The sequence below is a fragment of the Pundamilia nyererei genome, unplaced genomic scaffold, assembly GCF_000239375.1.
Source record: "Pundamilia nyererei isolate P.nyererei 1_Seehausen unplaced genomic scaffold, PunNye1.0 scaffold00129, whole genome shotgun sequence".
Classification (NCBI taxonomy): domain Eukaryota; kingdom Metazoa; phylum Chordata; class Actinopteri; order Cichliformes; family Cichlidae; genus Pundamilia; species Pundamilia nyererei.
In genome coordinates, this window is record NW_005187530.1 from 720,580 (window position 1) to 741,039 (window position 20,460).

Consider the following 20,460-nt stretch of genomic DNA (forward strand, 5'->3'; position numbering starts at 1 on the left):
ATCCCTATACTCTAGATAGATCTCAACAACATCCTGGATCAACTGTCAATATAATCAGACTCGACGGGAGAAGAGTGAAATTTCATCGGCACCTTGTGTCTTTATGTGTCGTGGCATTAAAAAACAAAACAAAACAAAAACCTGAGCGTTTTTCTAAGAAGTGGTTGGGTTGGGCAGTTTCACACTCCTGACGCACTTTTTTGAGTCCTTAGCAGTATCAACAACTTTTCGCTGATGAGACAATAGCAGATAGTTCCATTTAATGCGTGAGAAACCATTCGGTTGGAGAAGAGGGGTGTCAGGAAATTGCCAAAACACTCACCCAAACACGAAGTCGAGCATATTTATTTTAAGTCACGAGCCTGTGTGATATGAACGGTAAGAGCTGAGTTTATGCATGTGTTACAAAAACGAAGCACAAGCGTGATGGTCGAGTGAAAGCGGAGAGGAAACCTTGCCCCCCCCCCCACCTCACGGGACAGAATGGATTCGACCTACTCAATCATACTCTTCAGCATACACTGCAAAGAGCATGCTTTCACCTTTAGGATTGTCTGTGCTTCTTGAAGTCACCCTGGATTATTCTTTTGGATAACGCAGGTACGCACATCTCGTCTTTCCCTGCCTTTTAGACACATAGAAAAACACAGGGGCGATCTCGTCGGTGTTTGGATTTGGTTGTAGGTGGTATGCGATTGTCTGATCTAGATTTATAAATAGGTTACATGCAAGAAAGGGTGTAGTGGTTGGTTTAAATACATATGTATTTCTATATATATAACAGTGTGTGTGTGTATATCGTGTATGGCTATCACAATGTAACATAACCAGAAGTATGTACAAGTGTGTATAAATTCTCCACTCTTTACAGATTTACAGACACTGAGTGAGTCACAGCAGTTTGATGATACTTCGAATTTGTGAGACTCCTCATACCTAATGTGATCCTTCAAAAACAAAAAAAAAAAGGAAGGATAGAAAAAAGGGACTAAACCAAACTAACGCGTTTGAATAAAAGGTGGAGTACTTGGTTAATATGCTCCACCGACATCCTTCAGCTCAGGCAAACTTTCCATCAGCTCGACACACACACATACACACAAACACTCATCTCTTCCTTGAGTAATGTTTTGGATAATAAACTCTATCATTGCAGCATCAGAAACACAGATGGCAGCTGTAGACTTCTGAGTAGTGTTAAAAAAAAGAGGCATCTCAGAGGCTCAATACAGAAAACATCCAAGAGGAGGAAGAGGAGGAGGAACAGTTTCTCTCTCTCTTTTTTAGAGATTGTTTTATTCACACGGAGGGTGGAGGTGGACGTTAGGGAAGGGTGGGGGCAATATCCATATTAGGAAGCCGTGTCCTACATAATAGACATGGCACAACTGCCACTGAGCAAGGCACAGGTGCCGGGCAGCAGTCGGGGTCCGGTGGCTCTTTTAGACCTTACATATGAGGATCTGAAACCGCTGGAAGCTCTCTGGTGTGTCGCGTTTCTTCTTCTTTCAATCTCTGCGCCTGCTGAAGCTCTCACAATCTGCATGCGGGGTGTGTGCCCGTACGCGTGTGTGTTGGGGGGGGTTGATCGTGTAGTTCGTGTGAGATAGTGTAAGTAGGGGCTACTACTTGCCCCCCCGCAGTTGATGACACACACCTACAGGATGTGTGCCTGCTGTTATGGTAAAGGTTCACAATAGCACTAAGCTCCAACCGGGGGGGGTTACTGCAAGACAATTGGGATGACTGAGGCTTGTTTCGCCTTGTTTCACATAACCGTGTACGTGACGTGTACATACAGGTGACTGTGATACAAAAATGAGGGAGTGTATGTGCGTGTGCAAAACTAAGCCCAGAACACCAGTGTCAAAGGGATTTCATACCAATATAACACACGAGCACATTTGCGCACGGGGGTCATTGTGAGATGAGCGTCTTCTTCACTTCTCTGTACACTTTATCATTAATTGCCAATACACATGCGGGCGCCAGTTCTCGTGTCCCTGATAGGAAGCGATGGACATACGTGAAAGCACGAAGAGTGGAATGTGCGTCCTCTGCGTGGGGGGCAGAGGTTTGGTGACACCGCGAGGACAAACTTTTTTTCTTCGCTTTTGTTCGCCTTCGATCTTGCACCTCGCCGTTTCACAAACACAATCTCTCTCTCTCTCTTACACACACAGATGGGGCTTCTTTCCATGCACGGTGCGTTCAGGTGCTCTCATAACCTCTGTCATTCACATGCTAGAAAATGTGATCAGAAAGTAGTGTGTGGTGGTTTTAAAAGAGGAAGGATTTGTTGAATCTCGCTGTGACATGGGGGATGTTGCATGGCTTATGAAAAGATAGTCTGTACGGACCAGCCTAGTGTGCTTCCTTTACTTGAAACGCATGCGAATTGTAGGAAATGGAGTGACTCAACGTGAAAAGTAACAAATACATGAAATTATTAATTTTAATGAAGTGACATAAAAAACTACAGGCTAATCTAAATCAACAATGCCCTGCGGAACCTTTATTTCCAATCACTCAATAAATGTCTTACTCAATGCAATCCGCAAAGTGACGTCTTCCAACGTTATCTGATCATTCTGTGTACAAAAGTTATTGACTCAAAAGACGAGCAGATGAGAGAAACCAGAAAATACAGAAACTATATAAATATATGTAGCCTAAGCAAAAATAATTACCATTTAACTGGCTAGCACCTCTAACAACACACGCCATAATGTACACTATCTTTTAGAGCCGTATTCAACATACAGTAGTATTTGTTTACGTCGCTGCTAAATTTACTACATAATTCCAACCGTGTGTCACTTTATCCCTGAGTCATGACATATCCGACAACACCTAAAAGCATCAACAGCAGCGAAACGACAAGAGACAAGACAGACAGAGAGAAAGAAGCAGAGAGAGGAACCTGTACTGTGGTAGCTACAACACAAGGAGACAGGAATTCGGCCGAGATAATAATAATAATAATAGTAATCGTGCAGGATTGTGGCGAAGTTGATCAGCGGGCTGCTGTTGTCAGTCGCCGCACTGGCTCACACAGCGGGGTCTCCTCTGTATCTCTGCTGGATCTGGACTCTTGGACGCTTTAGGAAACCTGCACCCCCCGCCCCCCTTTCTTTCTCCGACTGTTTGAGCTGCTCAGCGTTGTTTTAACTGGTGAGGAAGTGAGTTCACATAATTATTACTGTTTGTAATTTAGAGGGTGTGTTCGTGCTGGCTGGTCTTGCTACTACTACTACTACTACTGCTGCTGCTGCTGCTACTACTGCAGCAGCTGCTGGTGCTCCTGCAATCTTTGGCTGTTACACATTCTTTAGTTTGAAACCTTGTCATTTCCTTTAAGTGAGAGGCGAGAGAGAAGTGACTAAGAGAAGGTCAGTAAAAAAAAAAACGGCATGTGCTACAGTGGAGATAAGGGTCATTTTGGGGAATGTTTGACTGATAAGTGGAACCTTGTGGCTAGGAAAAGCAACAACAACAAAAAGAAGAAGAAGTAGAAGCCAACATAATCCTGTGATACACTTAGGAATGGTGCTATGCAAATAGTAGGCAAAACTGACATCCCAAAGGAGCTTCACGGGGATATTAGAACTATATCATAAAACACTTTCAAACGTCTTAATGGTAGCAGTAAGTGTAAATGATAGCTGCACTGTAGGTGATAAAGGAGGATAAAACAAAATCAATAAAGTGATGCATATTATAAGGGGTTGTAAAGAAAGTTATCACTGGAGACAGTTATGTAAAAGCATAGTTTGCAGTAGAGATAGAGGAGAAAGTGTGCGCATGCATGGCAGTGTGCACATGTGCCAAAACAGGCTCACCTTCCTGCTTTGTAGTTTGAGCAATACAGATGATGAAAAAACACACGGGGAGGGAGGAGGGGGGTAGCTGTTCTCTTTATCTGCTGGTGTAGGAAGTTTGACTTCAAATAGGAGCCTAAATAATGGTGGCTTTGTATCGAGTGGAGTTTCCACACACACACATGCGTATACACCAAATACTGTGATATTCAGCTGTTCCCTACAAGTAAGAAAATTTTGGCAAAAGGGTTGTGTTCCCTTCACTGTCCCCCGCTACAACGGCTTTGTTTCTAATTGTGCACGGGACTCTCAGCTGCCAGTTTTCTCTTGTCTATTTTCTTTGAGATTGACTTTCTGTGGCATACTGTTTTCCCCTGTAGCTGTTGAAAGATACAGCATTTTTCTTCTGTGTAAGGGTCACACACACAAATACACACAGAAAGCGAAAGAAGTAGAGAGCGGAGGGAGCGAACAAGGGAGGAGGGAGGAAGAGAGGCAGAGCGTTGTTTTGCAGACAGGATTACATTGTCTCCCCCATGTTAGATTTCAGACATTATGTTAAATATTTCTAGGCCTGCGACTCTCGCCCTGTGCTCGTGCCAGCAAATATAACACCCTGCAGCGCGGCACAACAACAATAAATGATCTAACTTCCCCAAATTGACTGTTAGATAATAAATAGCAGTTACGTGTGATCTGAGTCTCATGGATACTAACAAGAATAGGTGTGATAGGCAAACAGATTTAGTCAGTTATGGAGGGGGGTGTTTAGGGAAAAAAGTAGTTTTTCTGAATGTTTAATTGATTTTTTTTGTTTGTTTAGTTTTTTCCTTTTCTTAATCCAAGAGTGAAGGAAAAGCTGTAAACAGGATTAGCTGACGAGTTCAGCGTTGGGGGTATTATTTTTTCTTAGAAGGTTATGTCATAGAAGTAAATAAGCAGTGACGTCACTTGTTGACCATCGCAGCAGAGTGAAAGAGGAACATGACCTGTGTTTAAATGTGAATTATGACGGTTCATCACTTGACTAATACAAATGTAAGTCATGTTCAGGGAGTTGAGAACTTTTTGGAAAGCACAGATGCCTCACATTCACAAACAAGTCCCCGGAGAGCTTATGCATGGCTCGAGTGAAGCCTTTGTGTTTGATTGCCTTCCACCTGCGTGTCTTTGCATAAACCGAAGAAGTGCTGCGTATATCTTCAGTAGAACTGCCTGTCTGTCGCACGTAGTTTGTGCACTCAGTTTTCCATCCCTGTGCTTATCAAGATCAAACTCTGAGCCATACCTTGACTTTTTATCTTACCCTGACACTTTTTTTTTAATTTGTAAAGTTCATCCAGCCCCTAACTCCTCCCCTCCTGTTCTTCCTGTATCTGTGGGAGTAAAATTAGCAATTTAATTTTTTTTTTTTTTTTTTTTTTTGGAGTGGGGGTTTGTATTGTCCCTTCAGAGTGTAGAAGTGTTTTATTGGTGTGGCGAGAAACAATGAGGACAAGGCAGGGCTTTGTGGTGGCAGAAATGCATTTTTAACCCATGTGAATGAATGGCGCCTCACATTCCACAGCAGCAGGCCCTTTACTGAATGGCAGCACTAACTCGGCTGTTTTCATTACTCATTACTGCCTTGTGCCTTTTCACCATGTACAGAGTCATTTACCTTCACCACACTGGAGGGGGGTTAAACACTATACAGACTCTTGTTTATAGTCGATTTTCAGAACTGGACATGGGGTAAAACTTATGATTTGCCTAACTGTCTCTTGCTCAACAATCAGTATTAAAGCTGCTCTAGGATATAGACATTAAGAAAGGATGAACTGATAATGTTCAGTGGGAAAGTTCTGCTTGTAGTGATATAATGTGCATGATCTATTGTGACTTTTTAGCTCAGTGTTTTGTCTGTCTGGCCTCGAGCTTTATTGTTCCACTTCATTGTTGATGCTCTCATTGAGTCATTTCCAGCATAGACCTTAAGAGAAAAACTTCATAAATAGTCAGTGTAAAGAGCAAATCATTGGCTAAAAAAAGTGTATATTTTTCTTATGAACTGATGGGAAGTAAAAAAAAAAAAAGAGTCGGCAAGAAACATGAATGTTCCTCTTCATAAGCAGGGTGCACAGATTTAAAACAACAATAATAATCCCTGTTAGTATCTTTTTCAGAAAATGGCAATGGCTTAAGTGTCTAAATCTTTTAGTAAAGACCTTTGTAAAAATCCTTTTTCCCTGTAATACTGGGGTGTGAGCATTCTCTGTTGGTGGTATCTAAGACCTTGCTGAATTCACAGAGAATGGTTCCAAAGCTGGCTAATTGTGTTGTCCTGCATACACAATTCGTAAATCCGATCCATTCAGTCCATTTTCCACTGTAATTACTACCCTGCTTTGACCGTACTTTCTCATCTCTGTCCCAACTGTTCGTGGTAATGTTGTGTGGTTTGAAACTATAATTGATATGAAAGGAAAAAAAGTCATCAAATCAGAGGACAGATATGTTTTTGTGCAGAGGCATATAGTCTGAAGTCATTCCGTGTGCCCTGCTGCCCTTTCCCTCTCTCAGCTCTTCCTTGTTATGTTTTAGATCATATCAGCGCTTTTTACATGAAAACAAACATGTACGCATCTGCCTTTACATGGTTAAGTAACTTTGTGACATGCTGAAGTTGGATTGGAGATGGGCAATGATGAACGCAAAAACAATCTTCTGGTATGAATCAGAAATGGAAGAGGAAAAAAATCAAACAATTTATTGTCTTTTTACTGGTGCTCCACAGCCACATCATTTTAATACGGGGTCTAGTGTCTATTCTCTGGTGATGGCATTGATTCCCTGCTACATGGTGGGGGTTTCCACTCTGAAAGGGCAGTCTCTCTGTGTTAGCCTAGAAACACCAAGCTCCTGGATTAAATTATAAATGAGCCCTCCGTGGGAAACGTATTGCTTACTGCTTAGGATAATCAGAAGGAATTTTGCATTTGCTGTCATCCTACACATTTCCAGTGGATGTTTTGTCCTCTCTACTAACTTCTGTTCCTGTGGTGCCCACAGTTTTCTTAAAACTTTTGATAACAGGTGTGCAGTTAATCCCTTTATTCCAATTGCACCTGCACCCTCTGCCCCCTCCCGTATGGATCAATACAGTCTGTGCCAAGCCAAGCAGCATTGTCCAGGTACTAAACTGTGAAGACAGATATCTGTCTAAATTAGACCCAAATAAAATGATGTAGTAATCAGGGGATTAAGATAGGAGAGGGGTTAAGGGGTTAGAGCTGGTGGGGGGTAGGGAGGGGATTTAGGCACAGGCCATTTTAGTCATCTACTCATAGTGTTGGGGTGGGGAGAGAAAGACAATGGTGTGTTTTTTTTTTTTTTTTAAATTAAGTACGCATCTATTCACCAAAGTGTGATCTTCAGACTTGGGAAGGATTCACTTTTTCCCACCTAAAGTTTACTAATGCAGTGGTGGAAAACCCCTCTGAGACAGCAAGCCCTAATAGGAGTGAATAACTTCCCTTTGAAAGCCATATATAGATTTTTTTTTTTCCAGAAAGAAACCCAGAAAAACCCAGTGTGCACATTTATATAGAGTACATCTGGCACAGCTTACTTTATATCTATCCTTACTAGGGTTACTGATACAATAATGGCAGAGCACAGTTCCCTTCATAAACTAGCTGAAGCTGGTTTAGGTGGGTGTAGGTGCAACCTACAGTAATGATTTTCAACTAAATTCCACATTTTTCATGTTGTAAAAGTGACATTTTAATACTGTCATTTGCACACATCCACTGAGAGTCTAATGGAAACTGTTTGTGACACAAGGTAGCATTTTTAGTCATTGAGAGATTGCTCATTTCCAAAGTAATTTAGTGATGTTAGGAGTAGTTAGTGCGAGGGGTTCCTCTTACTGCAATGTATTTATTTATTTTTTTACTCAGGTTATATATAAAGTATCTATTTTTATATGTTTACTCTTTTCTTCTTAGGTATAAGCTCCCCAAGAACACATACGTTTGTTTCCATTTTAAATAATGAAATCAACAGCGTAACCCGTGTGTGTATTTGCATGTGCTTTTTATACCTGATGGTAAGAGCTGGATCTTTGGTTCTTGGTAAAAAGAAAAAACAAACAAATAGAATAAAATAACTAAATTAGTACAACACCCCCCTGAAACAGGTCAATTTGAGCTTTTAAAATTTAATACAAATCCTATATTTCCATACTTTGTAGTGCAAAATAGAAAGTACACTAAAATAATGTTAGCAGGCATTTGCAATTGCTGCTGGCAGCCTTAGCTAAATATGGCAGCTCATCCTACTAAACCTAGCAAACAAACATTTTTAAAACATCATCTCCATACCTGAGCTATGTGTGTTGTGTGTCTAATAAGCCTGGTTGCCCTGATACAAGAGCCAAATGCATGCCATTTACAAAGCATGGCAAAGTTTTCTCTTCTCTTTTTCTAGCAGCCATGCTAACTCTACATGCTAACATTAGCCTTCTGCTCTTGAGGCAAAACTTGTTAAAAACTTCAATTAACGAACCCAAACCTCTACAGGACTCGCGCAGGATGAACCAGATATTAAATAGAAAAAGATATAACAGTCGGACTGTTATATCGACTGCTAAACCAGTGTGTCATACATTTGCGCTACATTGTACCTTTTTGACACGTGTAGGTGTGTGCCAGTATTTTTGCAGTTTTCCACCACTGACAGTTTGCCTGGTCTGATTAGCGCTATTGCTGATACTCCTACTAGTTGCCCTAATAAATAATATTTTCACCAGCTGTGAGTAGGCTGGGACCATCACTGAAATCAGGGGTGGGCCCCGCTGAGTGGCTGATGATCTGATGATCAGTGTTGGATATCGACTCCATTTATCAGTGCCGCCATTTATTAGCGGACGACGCTCACAGCAGGGTTGGGCCTGTAGGGATGCAAGCAGTGTTGCAGAGTCTTGTCAGTGCATAGATTTCTTCAGTTACAAAGAGTGGGATGTGTTGGAGAGTTTTTGCAGAAAATCTGACTCTTGCTTCAGTTCAAACACAAGCTCCTTTGCCACATTACAAGCCACATTGTCCATCACCGTCACTCATGTTGATTTTCCGCCTTACGCATTATTGACGATACAATGAAATAACAACCAGGAGCAACGCAGCGCTGAGCTGACTGCGCTGGATTCATTAGCGGCACTTATCAGGTTTGAGCTGACATAGTGATCATAGTTAATAGATTTCTGCCTGCGTCCATGAACCGAAGCTTGGCATCGTTGCTGTGATTGCTGCTGGATTAAAGAAGAGAAATAAGCTTAGCTGAGAGAAACAGCCCAGAGGACCACGTGGCTATGATTGGGGATTCAGAGAGAGAGAGATGAGGAGAGGAACGGCAGTCTTTGTCCAGCCCAGATGTCACTGTAGTAGACTGCCCTTATTGATCTGCTGCTTTACACAAACACACACACATATCCTGCACACCACTCACATACACGGTCTAATTAGATAGCTATACAAAGGAAATTTAAGAAGTGAGACCTTCAATTTGGCTACATAAACACCATTTACTGCTGATTTATTACTTACTTTACATTGAAATATGTGTCTCGTTATAGAATATTCTTTTGTGCGTAAGCATACATCAGTTGAAGAATATTTTGAAATATCTCCATCTCTGCATTCTTTCTACCTTGCCTGGCCTGGTTTTTATGTCTGTCCTTTTTTAAGGTTTGATAAACCAAGACGACACAGTCACTTAGCATGTAGGTATCTGTGTATGTTTCACAGGGCTCGGCAGGGAGGGGACGCAGCACCCAAACTTAATCCAAACTCACAGCAGCCCAGAGGGCATTAAGGGTGGGTGGGGGGTTGGGTGAACCCATTCCTAAGAAGAGAGGTTCATTTTTTAACATACCCATTCCCTGCCGTCTAATAAACACACTAAATGGGGATGCAAGTGCCTACAGAAATTTTTAAGAACCCCATTGCTTACATGTACAGGTTCAGATTTTTTTAAGGCTTGATTTCTTTGGAAAATTCACCACAGTCCAAAAAAACTTATATGCAGGGAAGAAGTTAAGAATAGGTGACTTCCACTTGGGCAGCACAGACAAAGAAAATGCCACTTATGGGAACTAAAAATGCAAACATAAAAAAAGAGGAAGTTATGAATAACCACTTTAAAAGTAATTGTTTTACTTCTTGCCACACTGTCCCTACACACACACACACACCTCCTCATTAACTACTGTTGTCGTTCCATTCTTATATATAAAAAAAACTTTAAATACAACACACTTTAAAGTCTGCTGTCTACTTCTCCACTTGACTTGATCCATCTTAAGTGCCCCATATTTACTACTACATTGCTAGCAACGTCTATTAGTTAGAAGAAGTCTTTTTGGGGGGGAGGGGGGACACAGAATCAGAGAGAAAATGGAAGAGGAGTGGATGTAGTTAGTCCAGATTGAAGGCCAGTGATGTTACATGTCTGACTAACTTAGGGAAACAAGCTGGAAATGTCTCCAGGCTACTGCAGCTAATCATTCAGCCCACAGAGGAACTGATCGTTAGCCACTGATGTCAGCCTAACCTTGCCACGATGTGTTCTAGTGAGTTGTGTTTGTATGTGTGTGCGTGCGGGTTGTGGGGGTTATAGATGGAAAGATGGACTTTACTCTGTTTAAAAAAACAAAAACAAAAAACAAACAAACAAATGCTGATCATAATGGATGAGGAACCGCCTCCTGCTGAGGGAATATAACATAAAAATACAACAATTGCTGTAACAAACTCCCCAAATGTTCATGTTTTACTTTTTCTCAAAATGAATCAATAGAATGAATAACAAGAAAGAGCAAAGAAACAAAAACAGAAAAACATCCAAATTTGGGTAATATTTACTCTGAGACCACTATCTATTCAACTATAGCAAAATTAAAGCCCTCTTGGAGAAGAGGGACAGTCATAGAACAGTGATTACATCATCTCTGAGGCACTGAGGAAGTAGGACCAGGAGGTGCTCTGGGTCAAGCAGGCGTCAGGTTCACTGAGGACAGAGGTGAGGGGGAAGAGGGTCGCCCAAAGACTAGCCAGCTCACCCGAAATCTCAGTGTGGCTCAGACATCCAGGTGAATTGCAAGCATGCATGCGTGATGAAATCAATCTGGATGCAGATTGGAGGCCATGTGCGTGTCTGTGATCTGCTCTCGAGGATTCTCCTGTACATGGAAGGAGAAGGGAAAACAACCTTATCACTTTAACTTTTTTTTATCTTTCTGTGTCTGTTCCATATGGCTGGTAGGTTATAGTTTGCAGTCAGAAGTAGCACAAATACTCAAGCGTTGTTATGACTGGGAGTGACATACGTTGCATTGTGTGCTCTTTCAAGTGAGACCAGCTGAAGATGTAGAGACTAGTTGAGCTCTTTGCCTATGTTTGTCTATTTCTTAGATCAAACTATTATGTAATATTAAAAGTAAAGTTCGCTTTCAAGAGGAAAAAAAGTTACAAAAAGATTTTTTTTTTTGTCTCCCAAGGGAACAATGAGAAGTCTAACAAATATCCTCAGGTGCTGCCACTTGAGTTAGCATCAGTTGGGACTAAAGACTACAAATCTGACAATATGAAAAAGAAAGAAAGAAATGGATGTATGAAAATTGAAAGAAGTGATCTGACTTAATCAGCTACTGAGCCTGCTTGAGTGTTTGAGGCTATTAGCTGGAGGCAACATTACCTCCTACTAACATCACACACATCATTCTGGACAGTCGGTGGCAAAGTTGCCTTTGTGTGAGAATTTGAGAAAAACTTTGTGTAGATTAAAAAAATCTGCAGCTTCAGTGGTTTTCATTTTTAGTATTCATTTAGTAATATCACAGTTATAACTGTATTTAATCTTTGACAGCATCATATCCAGTGCATTTAGCCTGTTAAGAACAGAAACCTGTTTTTGGTCTCCCATTGTGTTTCCTGGTTGCTGTCTGCTTTTTACCTCTGTTCCCAGCTGTCTCTCTGTTCGTCTGTTGCTCCGGGCCTTGCAGTCAACTACACAGGAAAGAAGAGACCAAAGATAGGGAGCTTTTTAGCACCCCCTCCCCACCTTTCCCCCCACCCCCCATCCACAACACACAACCCTAACACCCCAACATCCACAGCTACTAGCAGCAGATGCAGCAACACTCTTGACGCTTTGTAAAGAATCCCTCAGCACACAGACAGCCTCCCTTTAGCTATCTGCCTGGCCTCAGTGCCCTGTTCCTACATTGTATCCAGATGTGAGGAGGATGGTTGAAGGGAGGAAGGTAAAAGGGCCCCTGGTACTGCCCTCCCCAGCCCTAGACCATGCCAGCTAATCCCATCCCAATAGCAAAGATTTATTAACAAACTCCCTGCTAAAAAGAAATGAGGCCAGCAGAGCAAATACCCCAGATTTTCATTTCAATATTTGCACGTTTAAATGCTGCACATAGCAACAAACAGCGCAGTGGCCGTTTCTGCTCTTTTACCCTAAAACTAAAACCGAGGAGATGAAAATCTGTTGCTCTTAAATACAACTGGCTGCGATCATCTAATCCCTGGCTGCAGACCTCTATTTAAAGAGCGTAGCTGCTAATCCCATCGGATTATACCTGACCAACTGTACAAAATCACCTAATTAATAGTCTTAAGGATGGTCACAAAAGGCGGGCTTCCCTTGAAAATAAGACCTTAATAAATCATACAAAAAATCTGACCCATATACAGAGTCATAATCTCGGGCATAATCTCAAACACAGAAACAGGAGACTCAAGGTCAGAACTCCTCATGGTCAGGACTCGTCTAGAAACTAGAATCTGGAAGTGGGTCAAAAAACTCCCAAAACATTTTAATGCAGTAAATGCATTACTTTACACTGAATCATACTGAGACCACTGTGAGATGTAAATTCCCCCTTAAACCACTGCTATAGTTGTGCTATCTGTAACGTCGTACTGGCTTACTGCTGTACATATACTGATATGACTCCTTTAAATGCATATTGATTTTTTTTTAATTTGGTTTGTGTCCCAGAAGCAGGTGGTGTACTCAGATTTAAGTATCTGGGCAGCAAGCTCTGTGCCATGAGAGGTAGAACTAAGGAGGAGGTTTTACGGAGCTGTGTGGATGAATTAGAGTACTTGTATGAGCAAAAAAAATCAGTTTGGGCCAAATTTAAGTTCAAATTTAGAACTTCTGTTTCTATTTTCAAACGTCAATGGAATTGTTATGGGCAGCTTAAAACAAGTGCTGCTACTAAATGTGTGGAACCAATTTAGACTGCCTTATTAGATCAGTTCAGTGCATGAGGTATTGGTTAATTCTACAATAAATACGTAATTAATTAGGCTGCATCACACTGGAAATATAAGCAACTAGTTTCCTTAGTCTCTTGCCCTGACTCTTTCCAATGCTTCCACATTATTGTCCACGTGTACGACCACATATATGATCCTAAACTATATTTGTTGCTATGACAGTGCCATATTTTTTTTTTCCTTTTTGTATGGTAGAGCCCTGCTTATCTTGAATTGATATTATTGCAAATGCAGGTTTATCAGCAGACTTTGTGTCTGCCTCCATGTGTTTATGTTTCTTATTAGAAGTTAGCTGTGTCCATTTTTAGTAACCCATCGTGCCAACTTCAGTCAGTACAATGTGTTGTGTAAAGTTGTCCACTGGTGCGGTTTGGAGAGGGGGACTGTGTGTAATCCTCAATCCTCTGTCCCTCACTTCATGTGTGAGCTGTTGCTTTTTAGCAGTGGTTAGGTGGCTGGTTGCCTGGTTTAAATGGCCTGGGTAATGTAAGCAGCTCCCACTGGAGGTTTCTGATCTCTTTAGGGAAAGCTGTGCAAACATCACTGTTTGATGCAATATTTGCCTTCTCCTATATTATCCTCAGCTGCCTGTCCAATTTAATGACTCAACATTAAGTGGTGAGCTGCGTCAAGCTGCTACAATTAAGAATTTGGGCTTTTTCTCAGACTTTCATTATCAGAATACAAAATTGATTGTTCACTGAAAAGAAGACTTGATGGGTAGATTGCTACAACTACATAACTTGAATGGTTATGGCTAAGCACATAACTCTAACCCTTCGTTGTCTTAGAGTTTTTCTTTAAAAAAGTTAACACAATAGAAAGGTATGGAACACAGTGAGTTAAAAGATCCTACAAAGTTACTCTGATCATGAATTGAACCATGGCCATTGTGGTTGTGTGGTATGCCTTAACCACTGGTGCACCAGACATAATATTTCAGGAACAATATGTTCTGTCCAGAATTGAATGATAAACTAACTCATTAGCAGTGTTGGGACTAACGCGTTATTAGGTAACGCGTTACAGTAACTACGTTATTATTGTGGTAACGAGCACAGTAACTAGTTATTATGCCAAAATCAGGAACGCGTTTATCGTTTCTGGGATTTAGATAGGGTCGTTATTCGTTACTTCGTGTGTTGCGTTCGACTAGCCTCGGAAATTGAAACACGGACCTGGGAATGATGTCACACTCGAGTAAACGGCGTTCTGGTTAGCCTCGTCAGAGAAGTCGGGGTTCCAATATGGCGACGCCCTCGAAAACGGTTGTTTTGCTAGCCCTCTACAAAAACAAATTACTATTAAACACATATGCAGCTCATCTGCAGTCTGGAGTTACCTACATCTTCCTACTCGGAAGGCAGAATTTCCGAGTTCCGAGTACAATCGAAAGCACCACGACTGCAGTTTCCGTGTTGGACATAAAAAGTGCACGTGACGCTGTGACGTAGGCTAGAATCTTAGACCACTGAAGCACTAAATCTACCATCATATTTTATTTATCTACATGACCTGACTGGAGGAAATATTATTTTGGTTAAATATTGACTATTTATGTGGCTAAAAATATTTATTATTTTATTTTTCTTTGTGAGGCTGAAAATACTTTTAAGTTTGCCCGCCATTACTGAACATGAGGTCTCCAGTTGGTGCAGTTCAGCTGTTTTCAGTTAAGTTTACAAAGAATGGACAAATGTTGAACCATTTTTGCACTAAATTATTTGCACTATTTTGATACCTACAGCTCCTAAATGGTCTGAGGTACAGTTTAGTGTTGGCACTGCTAAAAGTATACTTTCTGCCCATTTCAATGATAAAAATAAATATACCTTTCAAAAGTTTATGTCGTGTTTTGTTATCCACTGCTTCTTCCTAGTGATACTACGTACAAAGATTAGATTTATAACACTGTTGCATCAACCACAAAATTATGTGTTTGCATTTATAGAGGTTTGAAACAATAGAAATAGATTAAAACAGACAGATAAAAAGTGAGACACAAAAACAAACATTGTTCATTTCTAATTTAGTTTCATTCATTTCATCATTAACTTGCACTCACACTACTACACTGACATTTTAGGTTCAGGCCATTAGGTGACACAGTGCATTTGTGGCAGGATAGCACTAACATGTAAGCAAGCTAGAAGACTGGCATCCTTGCTGGTATCCAGTTAGGGAAGCAACACATTAATAAGAGAATTCTGAATAAAACCAAAGTTAATTTCCCTAGTAACTAGTTACTTTGAAAGTAACGAATAACTTGAGGTAACTGAGTTACTTTTGATAGAAGTAACTAGTAATGTAACTAAGTTACTAATTTAAAGTAACTTACCCAACACTGCTCATTAACTTCATAAAGTCTGTTGTAGACTACTGTAGCTCCATGAACACACTGTGACAGCTAAAGAAAAAGGCAAAGCCTGACTCTGAAAGAGTCTAAACACACTATTACTCTTTGAGGCCATAATTAGCCCCAAAGTTGCTTTGAAGTAAGCTACCAGAAGCATGGTAGCATATCAATAGCTAGAGTAACAGCATGCTCTTTGTGATTTTTAAAAGAGGTAACACATGCTAACCTTCCAGATTTAGCATCTTAACATGTTTACATTTGCTAACAAATTTAAATTTGGTGCTCAATGAAAATCACATTTAGTACAGGTTATGCTCATGAAAGTATTATCTCAATAAATACTCGAACGTCAATAAAAGTTAATGGAAAGTCATTGTGTAGAGTTTATCTTGGAACACAAACGTTAGCCAAAAAAGGTATTTCTACAAACTAGAGATGTCAAGCTAACTTAATGATGGAACTGTGTGTGATTGTACAGAGCAAAGGTTATGAGGGCAAGTAGGCTACTCTTTATAGTTGTTATATACCTTTGTTGCCATCATGTTTCAATCTGAATCAAAGTACTATGATAAACCATGTTTATCATCAGTCAGTGAGGTGCTAAATATATAAAATTCAACTGTTTTAATAATATAGCGCTGATGCCCAGCGGCTATCACCTCAAGGAATTTAATATTGTATACTACAGACCTTACAAATGAAAAGTACCACTGAATGATTTTTCTACTGAAAGCTTCAGTTTTTATTTAGCAATAATAAATAACAGGAAAATATAAGAACTACAAAAATTATTTCATTACTAAAACTGTTGTTCAAAAAGTCTGAAAACCTAGTGTTTCAGAAGTATTAGAGATTTTGTTATAGTTTCACAAACTCATACACTGCATGTACAAGATACTTGAAAACAGCAATTTGTTATCATTAACTTATTTGTTATCACATAACCTATTACTAGACGGGGTGGCAGCCTGACGTTCATGCCGGTATACGTTCTGCTTGCTTCTACATGTCAATATGGTAAACCCACTACTATGTAAACAGTGCAACTGGTGCAGATCAGGTTGTGGCATGGAGTTTTATTGCAAACAGGCAGCTTGCATAATTCTGCTTGTTTGCCAGTAGAATGAAGTGATCTGGTTTTCTTAGGCCCACCTGCATCTGGAGGGAAAATAAACTGACATTGTGGGCTGATTTAGATGCATATGGAGTGTTTTCCTCCCTGTTTTGTCATATGTATATTCATCTGTTAGAAACACTTGAAGTGTCTTGGATGTAATTTACTTAGTCATTCACAGGTTTTTCATGTTTTGGAGTTTTTTTGTGTCACCTACACAGGTGTTGTTCATCTTCCTTTTTTTGTCATGTTTTGCAAGAAAACTTGTCAAATGTGACTTTTGGCTGCTGCTTCTTTGAAACAAGCTTGTTCAGTTAAACCTCTGAAGACAGATGTTCCATCAGTATATATAGTAGCAGATTTAGATCTCTTTTTTCACTGTTATGTACAAACATTAGAAATCTGTAGTGGGAGATTTGTTGTTGTTGTTGCCTGTTTGATTTAATATTTTTCAAGTAAAATATATCAAAACAAAGTAAGAAAATTTCCTGTGTTTAAGAGCTCATGCAGGTATATGAAACGTGACAAACAGACATGCATGTTCACACGCACACATCCACATTTGAGCTGCACAGCTTGGTTGGAGGAAGAGGGGAGGGGGTTGTTACAGTGTAACTATACTAGCAGATTGTCTCTGTAGGACTGTTGGATGAATGTTAAGAGACAGTGCATTCTAGCCAATTTCCTGTGCTGTGGTTACTCTGCAAATAATCGCTGTGATGTCTGGTATTGGTGTTTGGACTCTGCTCTCCTGAAGAATTTGATCAGAAGCAAAAAAAAAAAGGGAGAAAATGCAGTACTAATGAGCTAAAAGTTTTTTTTTCTCTTACCAATCTTCTCAACAGACAGTGGTGATTTGCAGTCCAAATTCCTAAAAATATTGCATACGCCTGTAAAATGGACATCTGCAGTGTGCAGCTCCAACGCTGCAGCTCTCACACTCTCTCTTTCTACCTCGATCTCCCACATCTTCCCTTCTCGCTCCTCTCAGTCAGCTCTTATTATCCTAATCCATCTCCTGCCATGACTTTACATCACTATTTACCACTTATCTTCCCTCTGCTGCCCTCCTTCTCATTATTTGCTCAGCCTTTTCTACTCTCCCTGACATGCATCTATCTCCCTCTCTTGTTTCTGATGCTGCCTTGTTTTCCTCTGTATTGGTTTAGGGTTTTTCCACTGGGCGGGTTAACAAGCCAGCATGATTTCATCAATGTGAATCAGTCAGCCTGATAAGACGTGACCCAGATGGGATCTCCAGTTCTTTTTATACAGCCATCAATCACAACTACCTAGCCACATAAGCTCACACTAACAGTAATGCCTGTCAGCCTGTGCACAGCCTGAAATATGGCATGTAGCTTTAGTGCGCTCTTTAGAAAAACTCTGTCCCACATGAAAGACTAACAATGTTTGTTATTCTCATCTTGCATCCCCAGTTCCTGCTTGTTGCTTCTTTTTTTTAAATTATTTTTGGCTATGAAATCCTGGGCAGATGTTACAGTCAGTGTACACACACACGTGCACACACACACGTGCACACACACGGACACATAAACAACTCCCGGAATATTCCTCATAATGGTCAATAATAAGTTTACAGTAACCTCAGTGAACTTTGTGGAATATTATATTTGCGGTGGTGTCACTTTCATATTCCCACTGTAATAATCCCCCAAGGCCCACTATGTTTCTAGGTCAGTGATTTTATAGACATTTGCTTTGTATGCTAAAAAAGTGTTAGCTTAGGAAAGAAATAGAAAAGTATACTGATACACCTCTCTTGTCTGTGCAGTAAATGTTAATCTAACACCAGCAAATTAGCTTAGCTTCCAAACTAAGCAAATTTGCTTAGCTTAGCTTCCTAGCTAATGTTGCTACGTCGCTGCAAATTGTCTCTTTGTTCTTTTAAACGCACTCGCACTCTTACAGCATAGAAACAAAAAACAAACAAACCAGTCCTAAATTTAAACTTGTTATGTTTTCTCAAATTTCAAATTTTACAGGTTAACAAACAAAAAAACAAATCTTGTTTTCAGTTATTTACTGCAAATTTTCATTTTGAAGATGGCAAACCATGTCTGTTCTTTAAATTATTGTGGTTTACTAACAATACAAGTAGCACAGTCTGTGTAAAAGATGACTGTAACTGCTGTGACATTACCTATTTGTTTTTGAAGTGCCCTTTTAACACCCCCGACCGTTTCCATTGTTGTCATCCTGAGAGCCAAATTACCCCCCAGATGTGATGAGGAGGGGCGGGTCTGACTCTAAACCTACTTGGTTAAAGACCTCTGACCAGTTGTTAGCCAGTGAGTTTCAGTGTGGTTTCATACCACAGATAATCCTCTATTTTGAAAAATAGATTACAAAATAGACTCTATTGTTTATCCAATACGACCCAAAATGAGTAACTGAGCCCATAAATTAAACGGCAAAATGTTTACGAGGGCTAAGTCAGAAATCTGTTTCCCCATAGACTTTTATAGAGCTGAAGTGTTTTTGCAATCACAACTATCACCATCTGGTGGCCTTCAGATGTAATGCAGGTTAAAGGTACTTCTGTGTGAGCTACATCATTACTCAGTGAGCAAATGGGTGACTGGCCAAGTTGTAGCTCTACATTTGTATGGCTGTGCTAAGTAGAGGTTTCCCCCTCATCTGAGAGGTTTGCGAGGATAAGTACCTCTAGAAAAATAGTGCATCAGAAACTACTCAGTAAGCTCTAGTTTTCTCTAATAATTTGGTACAGGTATTTACACAGAGATAAATTAAGTTAAACACTGCAAATGTGGGCATCATTACCTGACCTTTGTCTTTGTCTGGCTTTTTTCTTTTTTGTGTGCTATATTAGAAATCTTCATTATAGAAAGTAATGCTTATGAACTTGTTTTCTTCACGGTGTCTTTGAATATTTAGTCCTCGTGGGTTTATAAAGGGGAAGTGCCACTTACCTACTAGGCCAAAAACAATCAGAAGTGCAAGGTATCGGCTGAAAGAAGGAGCGCTAATTAAGCTAATGATCTGCTGGCAGTGACTTCATATCTGTGGAACAGGTTAAGTGTTTCAAAAGAATGTGAAACTTGTGTGGGCTTGGGTTCGGTTATTAATGTCGCTTAGCTTTAACTTAGCAGTACACACAACAAAGTGTTTTCATGCACATTTGACTACTCAGTTATTTAAATGTATTAGCTATATATTTACCTATATATTATTATTGTTTGACAGCTTTACATTTACTTTTAAGTTTAAGCAGCTGACGCACACACACACAGATGGATAGAAATGCTACGCCAGTGTGCTCTGCTATGTTTGCCTACCACCTAACATTCAAAGCTGTATAACTGAACTGACCAAAAATAAGTGAAGTTCCTGTGTGAAATGTGCGTAGACTGTAGTCTGGTGCAATTATTGAGAATCTTACTTCCACTATAGTGTAACTCTGACATTGTTAGAAACAACAGATATGCACCATGTCAGTGGGCATTAATTCAGCAAGCTAGCCATGACTTTATTATGCCTGATATTTTTGTCATATACCATTAAAACAAGCTATATGATAGCTATAATAATTACCTGCGACGCTCCCATCCACAAAAGCAAAAAAAAGTGAGCATGGCATTACTTTTATTTTACGCTCTTATTCGCAAATCCACATACAACTATGTCTTTAAACTTTTTTTGTATTCTACGTAGCAGTTTTTCCAAGGGAAGTAATTGAATTTTGCCCTGAGGTTACTTTGTTTGGAGTTTTGTTAGTTTATTGTGTGTGTGTGTGTGTGTGTGTGTGTGTGTGTGTGTGTGTGTGTGTGCTTGTGTGTGTGTGTGTGTGTG

General features: G+C 40.1%; 1 protein-coding gene across 5 annotated transcripts in view; it reads left to right on the forward strand.

Annotated features, from left to right (window-relative positions):
• The first annotated feature begins 515 nt into the window (after window positions 1–515).
• The window catches only part of LOC102203372 (zinc finger protein 516), a 49,733-nt gene continuing 29,788 nt past the window's right edge, over window positions 516–20,460 (forward strand). For 3 of the 5 annotated variants that reach the window (XM_005743236.1, XM_005743239.1, XM_005743240.2), the window contains exon 1: window positions 516–600. The gene's annotated coding sequence lies outside the window, so the exon portion shown is untranslated. Of the gene's footprint in view, window positions 601–2,877; window positions 3,183–20,460 lie in introns of those variants that run through there. The other 2 variants (XM_005743238.1, XM_005743237.1) reach the window with 2 other exon arrangements.